This window comes from Spea bombifrons, chromosome 2 (genome assembly GCF_027358695.1).
Source record: "Spea bombifrons isolate aSpeBom1 chromosome 2, aSpeBom1.2.pri, whole genome shotgun sequence".
Lineage (NCBI taxonomy): Eukaryota > Metazoa > Chordata > Amphibia > Anura > Pelobatidae > Spea > Spea bombifrons.
Window position 1 is genome coordinate 72,702,835 of NC_071088.1, and position 16,154 is coordinate 72,718,988.

Here is a 16,154-nt window from a genome sequence, read left to right on the forward strand (position 1 = left end):
TTCACAAAGGTGAGACAATTGTGCTATTTTTTTTAGCATTTTCATTGGCGTCGTATAATGTTAAATATCGAGTTTTAGTTAGGGATGGTTTTTAAAAAAAATAGAAGCCAAGTTTCCTGATTTGAATGCTGTCTTGAGGATGGTGTGCATCTTGCATTAGTGAATAAGTAGAAACCTCATGTAACTTTATGACCTGTACTGGTGACTATATGTAAATTTCGGGGTGGGTTGCAGAGACAAGGTCTGTAATGTCCCCAATTCAAATCCTTGCCGGGCTACCCCTAAAAAGAACTGGGTTGCCAAGCTGATGTAACCCAAGCTGCTAACCACCTTTCAAAAGGTATGACATGAAATGAAATTAAACAAGCCCCACGCCCAAAAAATCCACCCATTGCAATATGAGAATGGCTGGAATTTAGAACTTGAGCTATTTTACTGGCTAACTACATATGAACATATTATTACTGTATTCACTCAGGTCCCCATGTGCTATTACTCCCCCCAGGGACATATAATAAGTATTCCAGAAGCCAGAAGAAGCGTATAACGACTTGTGACAACAGGTAGCACTTCAAGCCCTGGTGTTTGTGAAGGACACATAGTCTGTGACTGGTTAAGGATCACAAGACTTTGGCAATATCTGGAGAGCTTTATCAAGGATTTGATCTATACTTGTTCTTACCTTGGTTGTATTGTAGTTCAGGTAGATAATCCAACTGTTTGGTATATGCACTTTTGTACGTCGAGCGTGGACGATAACTTTGCTGCTTGTCCTATTCGCACTTGTAGGTCCAGAAGGATATCCGCCTTGTTGTCTGTGTTAGAAGAACCTGAGATTTACAAATCCTCTTTTCAAAATGTATGCCTCCTTTCACAAACAGTACACACTGTGTGGGGTATACATATATATCATCTAATATTTGTGATATTACGCGCCCAAAATTCACACGTCTTTGCAGATTAGTGGAAAAAGGGAAGTTAGTGAAGACTATATGTAAAAATAGTAATACATAGCATAACTCTATATGTATGCATGCATGGAAGCTGTAGCTATGTGTATGTGTGCTTCCCTTTCTGTATTTATTGGCAGTGCATGTGTTTGTATACCATGCTCACATCCAAGCAAGCTCTCAGATTCTATGTCTTGTTTTTGTCGCTATCTGTGTGTGACTGATGCTGAAGTCACTGTCTGCGTTTTACCCTTACCAGTTATAAGCAGCGTCTTTCTCCAATCTCTGGTGGAAATTGCAGCCTAACGGGAGGAGAAGCCTTCTGGTTGAAGCTTGCACTGTACATTTATCTATCCAGAAGCATGTCTTGCTTTAATTCCTTTTCATCTAGCCCCTGCTCAAAAATCTCTTTCTGTCTCCCACATCGTAGTCATCTAAGGTCTTTCGACGTTGTTACGGTTCTCTGTGTGATACATAACACATGAACTCTCTCTGATCATACAGATCCATTCCCCGGTGACCTAGGCTTCAATATTTTGGCAGTCAGCTGCCACCTTGCCCCTAGTGAATTGTGCAATATAATGCTGCAAATTAAACATGCCTTGCGCATCTGCTCTCCCCTCTGTTTCCATACTTACTGGAAACAATCAGTCCCTGGCACTGCTTTATAAAATATACCGTTTAGGAGTATATGTATAAAAATGCATGTTGTTGAATAGCACTCCCATCATGGCATAGTTCTTAAAGAGATATCTCACCCGAGAGAGGTATCTCACCTGAGATATCTAATCATTAGTTACTCATTACTATTTAGAATTAGTTTTAGAATTTATGTTCCCCAAGGTGTAGCCAGGGTATATGATATACATTTTCTTTCATTTCCCCGAGGAAGATTGCATTGGAATCCTAATTTCAGACGTTAGGGCTAAGCACCCACCTACCATACAGGTGTCCAGAGGGGCTTTAAATTGCTTGAGAAGTTGAGAGTCTCATTTGGGTTAAAATACAGTGCAGTCCCGCTGATTCTGCTCCTTGGTAAGCAATATAACCCAAGTAAAATTCCATACGACGCAGCGGTGGGCTAAGCAATATATGGCCATATAATGTGATGGAATTATTAATATTTATGATTTTTTACTAGTATTTGCTGGGTGTATGCTGATTACTTGCTTTAGTTATATGTTGTATAAAAGCATTAGAACTAGAGTTAGGCATAGTCTGGAATGTGAGTTTTCCCTTTTAAAAGATTGTGTTTCAAGGGGCAATAATGGCCAAGAATGGTCTTCACAGGGATCAGTGGAACACGTGTTTCCCTCACTGGTACTTGTCGCTAAATGAAATGAGACGGGTTCCCCTAGGAAATAATGCTTGTTCAATTCCCTGTTGGCTGCTGGGTTCTCAATTAAGGGTTCAATCCTGCTAAAAAGTGACATGACAGTTCCTAGTGGTGTGGTATATGTGGTATATTCCTAGTTAACAAGGACTGTGATGAAGAATATTCATGCCAATAACCACCTATCATTAATAACTATTAGGCCAACCTATTTAAAAATTGTTCAAATGTTAGCAAGGAAATTATACCTTCACCTCTATTGTGTATTCTCATTGTTGTATGTGTGATGAGATTAATCTGGTGCTGATATTGCTATTTGATCCCACTAAAGGGTGTTATCTTCCATTCTGACTGGTGTGTCATGTTGTGACTGGTAGCACAGTTCTCTGGGAGACCCTTTTTGCCTGAGGAGCACCTTTGCTCTGAGTGACTACCCATCTTCCTGCTGACTTGCGCTATGAGGAGTATCATATCCCACTGCTGCCACCAGTGCACAGGAACCAGGAGATGTTCTGGGACGTCTCTGGCTGTTGTGCCACCTTCCTTGCAGCTAAAGCCAGTCCCAATAACTTTAATAAAACAAGGGTCCAGCAGCCGTTACAGCATATTTCTAAGGAAATGTTTTCCAAACTATGCATATAGAATGTAGGCTATCTAAGGTCAGCAATACATACAGCCAGAAGCACTGGCAAGGGGGTAGGAGGCTGTTCTGATTTAATGATTTTGTGCCACTCCCTGATGCTTTATTGTGTGCTTTACTTGTAATTCCACATAAAGTAACCAAAGTGTCCAAAGCAGCAAAGCTTTTTGAGCTCCCTTTTGTTCTCCTTCAACCCTTTGACTGCTGAGGGTCAGGGTACAGTGTTTCCCTTTCCGAGGCTAGGGCAATTTCTGTAGGTTTGCTAAACTCATAGGTGACAATTTAGTAAACAACTTTACCAAGGGAAACCTTTTATATACATATATATTTTAGGACACATTAACCTATTCTTCAATACTTAGTTTAGAGCAAACCATACATCCCATCACATGATAGTAAAAATAAAATCTTTCTCCACCATTATTGCCACACAATGCCAAACCAAATATCCAAAAGCAACTAAAATACAATACAAATACAATTTGTGCACAAATGCATATTACACGTGCAGCATACGCCTCCAGAAATGCCTTATACCGCTATATGCCACTCCGGCATTTAGGGGGGTTAAAAGTAGACTTGGGCACCAGTGTTCGTGTTCGTCTTCGTGCTCGTCTTCGGGAAAAAAAAATCTTCGCCTGTTCCTGTCTTTTCTTCGGACGAATATTCGTGGACATTCTTCGTGTTCGGTTTTTCTTCGTTTTTTTCCGGTTAACGGGTTATTACGGGGTTAACGCGTACCGCAGCAGCTCTGGCGCCAGGAGTTTAAATGTCCGTATGAGCAACTCTATTGGTTGTCAGCAGGGGGCTCGTCTGCCAATGGTTGATGGCAGACGAGCCCCCTGCGGGCGACCAATAGGGTCGCTCGTACAGACTTTTAAACTCCTGGTGCCGTAACTTGTCCGGCAGATACCATTGGTCTCCCTGTTCTATCAGTTAAATGTCTGTACGAACGACCAATAAAGTTGCTTGTACGGACATTTAACTGATAGAACAGGGAGACCAGTGGGATCTGCCGGACAAAATGCTTCATTAGGGTTTAACTTTTTAAAGTCTGTACGAGCGACTCTGTTGGTCGCTCGTACAGACTTGTAGGCTCCTGGTGCCGTAACTTGTTGCACCTTAGGGGTTAAGGGGCCGTGCGAGTGAGCCTATTGGTCGCTTTAACGGCCCTTACGGATTTCCGCTCCCGTTATCTAACGCAGCATCGAAGGGGTTAACGGAAATCCATAGGTTCGCTGTCAGGGGTTACAAAGGCCGTGCGAGTGAGCCTATTGGTCACCTGCGGGGTCTTCTTCTGGCATCAACCAATTGGTTGATGCAGGAGGAGGTCCCTGTAGGCGACCAATAGGCTAATTCGCACCACCCTGTAACCCCTGACGGTGAACCTACGGATTTCCGATTCCGTGAACTGCCGCGATGCCGCAAAGATAAGGTAAGTGTCATGACCCTGGTAAGCAGGTCGGGTAGGAGCCCAGTCTCAGGGGATACAAGGGGTTCTGTCTGTACCCCACGATGCATGACGGCTAGTGGGATGCTACAGACAGGCGCAATGAAACACAGCACAGGCAGAATACTTTGAAATGTACTGTATTAACGAAGGTAACAGGAACAGCAAGTACAGGCAGTAAGTCTCTAGGGAGGATGCCCACTGGCAGGGCAGACGGTAGGATGCCCACTGGCAGGGCAGACAGCAGGATGTCCACTGGCAGGGCAGACAGCAGGTTTATATTGGCCAGGTTCCACTCAGGTGATCAGACTCAGCTGACCTGGTTATCTGATCCTGAGCACTCCAGAGGGGGGAGGGTGGCCACTAGTGGTAGCAACTGAACATTACAGCAAAATAATTATGCGTGGTCCGGGCTAGCAGGGTGGAATCCTGACAGTAAGTTAGATGGGGAAGGGACCGGGGAGATTAGTAGGCGAAGACGAAGACGATCACGAAGATCTTCGTGGTGTGTCTCTTCGTCTACGTTTTACCACCGCTGTCTTCTCTTCGGCGTGTCTTCGGAACGAACACGAAAACGCACTCTTCGTGTTCGTTTCATGGTCGCCCGAAGACGAATGCACAAGTCTAGTTAAAAGGCATTTCTGGAGGCAGAGTGGCATATAGGGGTTAAAAGGTATTTCTGGTGGCAGAGTGGCATAAAGGGGGTAAAAGGCATATCATGGGTCATGGGGCACTCTGCCTCCAGAAAAGCCTTATGCCCCCCATATAAGACTCCCCCCGGACTTACCAGTGCTTCTGACTCTCTGGTGTCTAGTTGGAGCAGCGGGTGGAGGCCGGTGTTAGTTCCACCGGGGCTTCTATGACTGAGCACCGGAATGGTTATGTGATGCTGGTGCTCCGTCATAGAAGCTCCGGTGGAAGTACCAGCAGTAGCAGGGGTTGTCCATCTAGCAGACGTTCTCTGGCTGCCAGAGAAGAGAATTCCCCGGTGGAAGTGTCGGGAGCAGCTGAGGTTGCTAGACAGGAGGATCCAGGTCCCCTGCAGCACTGCGGATCTTAGTCTCATAGTCAGACATCTATTTGTGGTCTGATTATAAGACAACCTCAATTATAAGACCTTGTCTTATAATAGAGCAAATACGGTACTACACTAAGCTTGATTAATGCTGCATCAGGATGGAGCCTCTGCACATACCACAGGCACAGGCTCTCCCCATTCCTAAAATTGAGGAGAGTGGGTGTGTGCAGAGGTTCCACCATGTCACGGAATTACTATACCAGGCTAGAGAGCAGAGACAAGGTGACCACCAGAGAAGACAGAAGAAAGAGGACAGAAGAAAGGGACAACAAGAAGCGGAGTAAAGAAGAAGCGTAGGCATGGAGAAAGTAGGGAGATAGAAAAAAGGTGAGAGTAAGCGTGTGAGAGTGAAAAAAACGAAATGAGATACAAATAAAAATTCAGAGCTCTCTGCCTTTACATTAGTTTTGTTGGGATCCCCTCCTCATTTTTGAATCCAAATGCACGTTTAGTATATAACATACTAAAAGGAGTTAAATCCAATAATTGTGTGCAGGCCCGGACTGGCCATCGGGCCACGGCAGGGCCGCATTGACTTAGGGGCTGATGGAGCTGCAGCTCCAGGCCCCTACCCTACCTACGGCCGCATTAACGCAGGGCATAAGGGGCACCTGCCCCTTAAGCCCGCCGCAACTGCGACCGGGTCCGCCACTCTAAGGCGCCGGGAAGTCCCCACCAAGGCCGGCCTTACGGGTCTGCGGCCGCACAGGGTTTAAATTAAAACATCGGGGTTTTTTTTTAACTTTATTTAACATCCTCCATGTTAAATAAAGTTTTTTTTTTACTTTATTTAACATGGAGGATGTTAAATAAAGTTGAAAAAAAAACCCGATGTTTTAATTTAATCCCTGTGCGGCCGCAGACCCCTAAGGCCGGCACTGGTGGGGGCTTCCCGGCCCCTTAGAGCAGGGCCGGCCTTTGGGGTGTGCGACCGCACAGGGCGCCTCACTCCAGGGGGGGGGCGGCGGCGGCGGCGACGGGGGGCGGTCCGCACCGGGTGCCGCTCATCAGGGGGTGCCAACTTGCGGCACCCAGCACTCCTCCAGAGACGGACAGTAATGTCCGCCGCTGGAGGAGCAGGCTCGCAAGGGAGCGGTATCGGAGGTCTTTAACAGACCTCCGGTTCCCTTGAGTGATTTTAAGCCGGGTTCAACCCGGCTTAAAATCACTCAAGGGAGCCGGAGGTCTGTTAAAGACCTCCGATACCGCTCCCTTGTGATCCGATCGGCAACAGCTGCTGCGCCGGGGTTTGTTGTCAGATCCCGGCGCACAGCACTGAAGCCGCGCCCACCGCTGTCCATGCCCTCTGACCCGGAAGAAGACAGAGAAGACAGAAGAACTGAAGAAGTGGAAAAGAAGCTGAAAGAAGAAAGGAAAGGTAGGAAAGCATTAAGTGAGAGTGGATTGGTGTATATGTGTGGATTGGTGTATATGTGTGGATTGGTATGTGTGTGGATTGGTATGTGTGTGGATTGGTATGTGTGTGGATTGGTATATGTGTGGCTTAGTATATATGTGTGGATTAGTATATATGTGTGGATTGGTATATATCTGTGGATTGGTATATATCTGTGGATTGGTGTATATGTGTGGATTGGTGTATATGTGTGGATTGGTGTATATGTGTGGATTGGTATATGTGTGTGGATTGGTATATATGTGTGGATTGGTATATATGTGTGGATTGGTATATATGTGTGGATTGGTATGTGTGTGGATTGTATATATGTGTGGATTGGTATATGTGTGTGGATTGGTATATATGTGTGGATTGGTATATGTGTGGATTGGTAAATGCGTGAGAGTGATGGGTGTTATGCTGTACCATTTCCAATGTCTTTTTCATGATCTAATTATGCTCTAAAAGTACATCATAACTCCCATCACTCTATACTGTTCCATACAGTGGCAGAGCTGGGAGGCAGAGGCCTTGCACCCCCACCGCAGGACTCCTGAAAGGTAAGTGAACTTCAAAGAGGGAGAGGGTAGATAGTTAGGAGGGGGTAGTTGCGGCGGGCTTAAGGGGCTCTGTGTTAATGCGGCCATATAGGACCAGTCAGTCCGGTACTGACTGGGCCTATTTTAAGGTGGGGGCCTGGAGCTGCAGCTCCATCAGCCCCTAAGTCAATCCTGCCCTGCCGCGGGCCTGGTCGCAGTTGCTGCTTGCTCCGGCAACAAGGTAAGTAGGGTGAGGGAGGGGGGTGCAGTGAGAAGGGGCAGAGGGGGGTTGGATAGTGAGAAAGGGGGAGAGGGGATAGATAGAGGTGGTACATATTGAGAAGTGGGGAAGGGGGTTACATAGTGAAAAGGGGGAACATAGTGAAAAGGGGCAGATAAGATGAAGAGAGGGGGTAGTGTGAATGCGTATGAGAATGAATAAATAAATGTGTGGATGAATTGTGTGAATGCGTATGACAATTAATGAATTCATGTGAGGATGAATTGCTTGAATGATTTGTGAGACTGCATTAATGTGTTAATGATTTGTGTGAATGATTAAATGCAAAGATGGTACATGAAGGGTGGGCTTTAACAATAAATAAATAAATAAATAAATAAATAAATGTGGGCTGCTCAGGCTTAAATGCCCGGGCCTATTTTTTGTCCCAGTCCGGGCCTGATTGTGTGGGAGGAACAAAATACTGTATATGTAGATAAAACCATGGCCTTGAGTATGCTGACCTTTTTGCACATCTACAGTTGCATGAGCCTTTGAAGTTATACTTACACTAACAAACACACACATTCATACTGACCAACACACATATGCATACACTCTCACTCTAACATACATACATACATACATACAACCCCCCCTCCCCTGGCTACCTTACCTGCAGCTTTCTTTCCGAGTTGTGTGACCTCGCTGCATTGTCACCTCCCAAAAAGCCCAGTCTAGGTCAGACCAGCCCTTTGTGAAGAATTCGGGACCAGCCCAGGGGTCAATTGCCCTTTATATAGGGGTAAATCCTATTTAAAATCTAATTATGCAGAAGTTTTTTTTTAATGATACATTTTGGGAAAAGGATGCAGACTTGGATTAACAGATTATTTTTTTAGGAAAGCAGCACAGTGTATTATTCCATTTTCTAATGTTTGTGTATTTTCTCGTGTGTTTTTATGCCCACATCTTGCTCAGGCAGGAAGGAAGTTTCTTTTGTTAATCAGATTTGCGCTGAGTGGATTTAAGAGGATTTCCAGAGATAGTGCTGCTCTTCTTACAGACTAATCGTCGCAAACCTGTCATATAATAACTACTCACTCAGCTGGAATTGCTGCCTCTGCTTTACACTACATGTAAATGAGAGAAGGACAAAACTAAGGACAATTCGCTTTTTAATCACCTCTCCACTTGTAGCTGGTTCACTGTAACTTGTATGAATCATAGTCCCACAACATCTGGGCTGAAAGAAAAGATGTTCATCCTTGATGTTCGAGTGTTATACATGAAGAAAGGTCATGACCTGCCCCGACTGTACACAAGTTATGGTTAGGAGATGGGGCTTTCTTCTCGGTTTTGCCAATAGATAGTCATGAAACGGAGTAAGGTATTTAGAAGACTATTTATTTTACTTACACAATTTAATCAATAAACACATTTTCATCCAGACGGTCACAGAATTTAATTCTTTATGTCTTGGAAAACAGCAGTCTGGTGGGAAGCCTTTGGACAAGTGAAAGTGGATTATTGCCACACTTAGACGTTCACAACAATATTAGCGAGATATTTGTAGACTGAGGAGGTGACCAATGGATCACTACAACTGGGGCTGTAGAGGATTCCAAGTCATCACTATTTGCCTGTTAAAGGATTTCCCACCCCTTTGCTCTCATCTCCACTCCTGTTACTCTTTTCTTACCTCATTTTATTTCATCACAACCATGGTCACACCTTGACAATGCCTCAGGCACAACCTTTAATGGGTGTCCAGAAAATGGCTACCCAAAAGGTGGCAACCCTAATCGTAGAGCACTGTGATACACTAATCTCCAGCAAACATTCTAAGCTCCTAGAAAAAAAGCGACAGCAAAGGAGCAAATGGAGGCAGAGGGATTGCGGTCTCGAAGAGGGACTGTCTCTCCTACAGAGGGATACTTGGTAGGTACATTATAGGCTTAAGTGATCCTGGCATTTAAGGGTTTTACCGGTTGATATGCTTAAAATGGATTAACTTTATTGTTCCAAGAGAATAAGAAGTCCTTAATCAACGGTAAAGATGCCTACTTATCACATAATATAAGTAAATCAATTATTGGATAAAATCTCGATTACCTGGCTCAGTTGTATATTTCCCATTTAAAAAAACAATCTGGCTTTATTACATAAAAAGTGTTTTTGGTGAATGTAACATTTTGCTGTTCTCATTTGTACTGTCTGCTATAGCAGAGAATCGGTGAGGTGAATAATGGAACCTCGCCGCTTTCTGCCCTGGTGGCATCTATGATCCCAGTAATGCCAGAGTGTTGCCAGTGGTGAAGAAACATTCTTTAGTGGCTGAAAGAACACAGACAGGTTCTCAAGTTGCTGTTAAACAATATAAAAAAAATAATTAAAAAGCAAAAGCAACAGATTATTTAAAGGAACAGTCATGTCTTTTTATTGACAGGACCTTTTATTTTTCTGTAACTACAAAGTCTCCTTGACTGTAGAGTGCTTGGCTCAGCCACTTTTGGCTTAATGTCAGCCTGTTTAGCAGGTGATGGATATTAGGCCATGGAATAGTAAACAAGTTGGCTTCCTAAGTTTTTCTGTGTGAAACTCCAATTTTCATGAAAGAAGGTGGGTGTTTTAAACACTGATCTTTGAGGAAGAAAAAAAAACTGTCAATTATGGTCTCTTCAAATCATTCACTTTAAGGGAGATGAACCAGAAGAGAAAAAGTTTGCACCTGAACATAACCTAGTATAGATCTTTAAGTCCTTAAATGAATCACGTATCCCTTAACTAACCTTGAAAACCGCTTTGGGCCTCATAAGGTTGCTTCTTTTTGCAGAGCTGTTTCCTGGACACTCCTTGAGAAGATACATTAAGGGTGCATCTAGGGCATGGGTTATCGACAATAGTTACATTGTTATGGAGAATAGAGAAAAGAGAAACAAGAAAGGAAAGACAAAATGAAAAAGAGTCAAAACAGAAAGCAGATGAGGGAGGAGAGATAAGAGGGGGAAAAATGAAAGAGGTAAGAGAGACACAGGAGAGGACAGAAAAAGGCAAAGAATAGATGAGAGAAAGGATTGAGGAAAGAGAACAAGGAGACAAAAGGAAAGGGGGGAGAGAACAGAGAAAGAAGTAAAGGATACAAGAGAGAAAGAAAAAAAGGGAAAACAGAGGAAGTCGTAGCAAAAAAGGGGAGTAAAGAAGAACAAATAGAGAAAAGAGGAGATACAGATAGGCAAAACCTCTTTACCTATCACCATAAAATCTTCACTGACAAGACTGTGGATCATCTCCATAGTCTACAAATCTCCAGCTTGTAAAAGGGTTATAATTTCTTACAAACACATACACCTCTTAATACCATAGCTCTATGTTCGACTGCGCAACAGACATCTTTTAATCATATGCACATGTGTGTTCCTTCATAATGATTTGTTCATAATTTTTTTGAATTTCCCTATTTGATTCTGCTTTCAGAAGCCTTTTCAGTGCTGGCCTTGCTAGAGTTAAAATGAGTTCAATACTTCCATCACCTTGTGTTATAACACTTCTTTTTAATTTCCGATGAAATAATGATTTTCTATTTGCCTCTTCACATGTCTTTGTCTATTTGTCTGCTAATCTTGGTTTATTGAACTGACAAGAGCAAAGTGAGGACTGTTACACGATAACAGTAATTCTAAAAGAATAATGCGCTTAAAGGGACAGTCTAGTCAGCCTCACCAACACAGATAACATATTAGGGTGTTTTGTACGTACTTTGATGTGAATTCTTTAAAAATATGAGAAAAAATTCCAACTCTGGGCCTGTTTTGGTTCTTTACTGGTGATTTGCAGATTGGCCTGCATTTAACTGCATGATGTATCCTGTCTTCACAGGGCGATTGCCTTAACACTAAACAGTAATATTTATTGCTAATGTTTTAACATGTTTTTTTTTTAAATCTCCCTTTTTGGTTATCTCATTTTCTCCCCTTTCTATTTATCGCTCCTCCTCTTTCTCGCTCCCTTTTCTTCCTACCTCTCCCCTTTCTTTTATCTATCCCCGCTTTTATTTGATCCCCCTTTCTCTTTATATCTCCTCTTATTATCTCATCTTTTCCATTTCACTTTATCTCTCCTACTACTTCACTTTATCTCTCCTACTATTTCACTTTATCTCTCACTTTTCTCCATGTCTCCCCACTTCTCATTATCTCTCCCCCCTCTCATTAACCCTCCTCCTCATTATCTCTGCCCTTTTCTCATCAAATCTCATCTCCTCTTTATCGCAATCTCTCTTCTTTTTCTTTATCTCTCCCCTTTGTGCCCAACTCATCATATCACTATTTTCTCCCTATCCCTCCTCTTATTCATTATTATGTTTGGTATCCCTTGCATCTATCTCTTACACTCCCCCAATAACTCACATATGCACTGGCACACATTTTTGCACGCAGTCGCCCTCTGTCATACATACTCACATGCATGCTCACACAAACATTTACACACACTTGCAGATAAACATCCATGCTCACACATATACATCAATGTCCATAAACACACATACACACAAAAGTTTTACCTTCTTAATAAAAAGTAAAATCCTATTTTAAAAGTTTAGTGGAAGTTTTACAAACTTTTGTTTTTGTATGAAGCTGTTTTCTTTTTCAGCGTTTCCCTAAAACTACAAATAAGTTGATTGCTGGAAGTTGTGAAATAAATGCTTTTTTACCAATAGAACATGGAATTTCTATTTGGGACTAGGCCAGTACATTGTTCTAATGAAACTGATAAAGTACAGCACCATCTGGAGGCCATTTTTAATACTATATTGGTATGTTAGGGTCTTCAGTTGCCGAGGCTGAGTATTTAATTGTAGTATTTTTTATTGCATAAGTGACACTAGTCAAACACAGGAAACTGTGTCCCACAGTATGGCTGTTGGGATGGCTATAACTTCATTATATGTGCCCCAGAACATGCGAAAACTAGTTCACTGAGACTTCCCTGCTACCTTTTAGTCTGGATTTGTCTTTTTTTACATTGGGGTGATCAAGTACAACATCTTCCTCTATAAACACGCATATTTTACAAGTTTCACTGTTTCTTATTTCTAACTGAGGTCCGTTCCCTTTACTTTCCTCTCCACTAATGCTTCTTCTATGGTCTGAGTGCTGCATGCTGTTTGGGTATCAGGGTATCATGTCATATGCCAGCTTTGTCCAAAAGCAGAAGTTGCACAGGACACAAGGAAGGAAATCTTTGGAGACATCCGTGCTGGCTGATGGACAGACCATGTTAAGGAACAGATGCCATGAGCCCCTAAAGAAAGCCCAAGCCTGGGGCAGCTGCCCCTTTCGCCTGCATTAGAGACAGTGTTGTATAGGACCTCTAAACAACAAAAGGCGTGGGAGAGGGTCGGGTAAAGGGTACACAATCATCCTGCTCTTCCCAAAGTTAACCACAGTGTGCTAAAAACTGTTTTGTATTTAATACGCCAATTTTATCATGACTTGGTTGGGCCACATTGTTTTTAACTGTGTTCCCTAGTTGTTGCTGTCTGAGATATATTTACTTTATTAATGTTTTCCTTTCCTAAGACTCTTTACCTGCCTCTACCCACCACTTGTTGCTGCTCTATTGGGTATTTTTTTCATGTCTGTCCTGTTTTAATTAAATTGTTGCAACTCAGGATATGTATAAAGAACAATTCTGGGCAACTGTCTGCTGTCCCAAATGACCAGTCTGACCCTGCTTTAGACCCAGCAGGTGAGCAGCGTCTAGTATGACAACAGTTTAACAAACACTATCTTGATTTGTTTTTATTTTTGTTTATGTGTGGCATATAGAAATAATTTTTGTTTAATTTATTTATGGTATATAGATCTTTTCTATTTATCAAATAATGGCAGAAGAACACTAAGATGCCTACTGGCTCCATGACAACCAAAGTTTATAACACAGTTGAATATAATGATTTCTTATTGTGTTGTCAATTAACATCACTTCTCAAACATATGATGCTAGTTAGTCACGTAGAACAATTATAAAACTGACAACCGCACAGTTAAACATTTTAGGAAAACCATAATATTATAAAATGTAGTGTCACTACCTGCTAATAAGATTTTCCCAAACATACATTTTAAATGAGATTCATCATGCCTATTAAATGTACAATAGAGAGCTATCTTATTGATTGCATGAAGTCATTAAGCCATAACTAAATCTTACAACATTCATTGCTAAAGAGGATTCTATCCCGGTGATAAATGATCTGAGATTAAAACAAACGCAGTTAAAGGCACTTATCAAATGTTAAAACATATCCTGCTAATCACTTCCTCCCATTATCTCTTTCTGGATGTGTGGCGTTAATGACGGTAGCGTACAAAGTTTATTGGCAAAGTTCTATGTGCTAGTAAACATGATACCTTGTTTTTTTCAGTTACTGGACCCTGAACATTTAATCCCAACAGTTACACTATAGATTATTCTTGGAAGACTGGATATGTTGGGTTGACCACACTGGTCATGTTTTGCAGGATAAACAAAAATGTCATACATTGCTGACCAACGCATGTAAAGTGCTGCCGTAGACTATGTGGGATGTATAACTGAGGAATTGGCCTTGGAAGTTACTTTATAAAAGCAATTCACCATCACAAACAACAACAAACTGTTACAAAAGGAGAAGAGGGTCCTGCTGTTGCGAGCTTACAACCTAGTCAACAGCTGATTGGAGGTGAAACAGTAGGAGAAGACTGCCTAGATGAGGATAAGTTGGTTAAATCAGGACGATCTTAAGAGGTTGTTGGCTGAGAGTGTTATGAAGAAAGGTGGCACACTTTTCCTTTTCAGAGAACTTTTGACAATCACGTACGAGGGAGAAAGTATGATAGAATTTGGAAGGGAATTTCAGAGAAGGGGTACAAAACTGCCGAAGTAGGAAACTCATTTACTTTTCTAAACAGCTACATTCCTTTTAACTTTAGTAGTCCAAGTGTTGAAAATGTGCTTTGACAATAAACTAATATATGTTCATGTGTTATGTTGCTTTGTATTTGAGATTTTATGAGGCAGTGCATCTAAAAAGTGTGTTGATGCCATTATTGGAGTTTTCAATCAATGGTGATACCTTTTATTGGGCCAACATAGAAAAGTCCTTTAAGCTTTTGGGAACTCAGAGACCCAAAAGGGACTTTTATGACATCACATTAAATACATAGACATTTCCACAAGAGTTTAGAGTGTTTCCTCAAGTGTTTTCTTGGAGTGTTTCCTTGGAATTTCTGCCCATTCATCCAGTAAAGCATTTGTGAGATGTTTGACGAGAAGGCCTGGCTCACAATCTCCATTCCAGTTCCATCCCAAAGGTGTTTGATGGGGTTGCGGTCAGGGCTCTGTGCAGGCCAGTCAATTTCTTGCACACCAGATTCATCCGACCACGTCTTTATGGATCTTGCTTTGTGCGCTGGGGCACAGTCAAGCTGGAATAGAAAAGAGCCTTCACCAAACTGTCTTTCTATGTCCCCTTCAGGATACCAAAACATTTTGGACAATGCTATGCCTTCAACTTTGTGGAATCAGTTTGGGGAGGTTTTGTGAATTTCTAATTGTCTTCTGTTGATATCACAGATTAGTTACATACACGTTCATATATTGTTTACAATTTATAGAAATATTTTATTTAAACTTATGGATGCAGGTATTTTACACTAGTTTAGACTTGGAGTTTTAGCATTTTTAGCATTTTCCCTATGTCTTTGTTCAACTGTTATTTCTCTCTCTCTCATTTGTTGTACCTACACATACCACATATAGTTTTTTCAGGACAAATAGGGCTTTTTTCTGCAACCATTCTCATTTATATAGACTATGATTTAATATGGTGAATACAAATTAGAAATTTGAAAAGCAAAATTCTCAGAATTGCAGTGGATTTCTTCAACAGAATGTGTTCATGTACACACAAAAAAAACCCTGAATTTTTAATCAACATTTCTTGGATAAAGCCAAGTCCCACTTACACCATAGTTGCCAACTGTCCCATTTGTCCCAGAACAGTCCCAGGATTTGGGAGCTTGTCTGAAGAAGCATACCTTGTGCTCCCACCACAGGACTTAAAGAAGAAAAAAAGGAGAGGGAAAGGGTAAGAGATTGGGAGAAATAGTGTAGATGAGATGATGTAGTGAGAAATGGGAAAGATAAAGAGACATGAGAGAGAACATTAAGAGGAGAGAAAAAGAGAAAGGAGAGATGCAGTGAGAATGATAGTGTCCATTGCGGAGTCCAGCAACTATGAAAATGTCTGCCATGAACAATGTTTGTACATACCCTTGGATAAAATGAGTGTGTGTCAAAAAAGAAAAAGTGTGTTAGTGTACAATGCTAGACTGTGTGGGTTATTAGAATGAGTGTGTGGGGGGTGTCAGTGTACAGTGTTAGACTGTGTGTGTGTCGGTGTACAGTTTTCGATTGTATGTGTGTTTCGACTACAAACTCTTTTTCGAGGGTGATTTTTCACGTCTCAGGGCCTTAGACTGTGCCTTCAATAACTTTT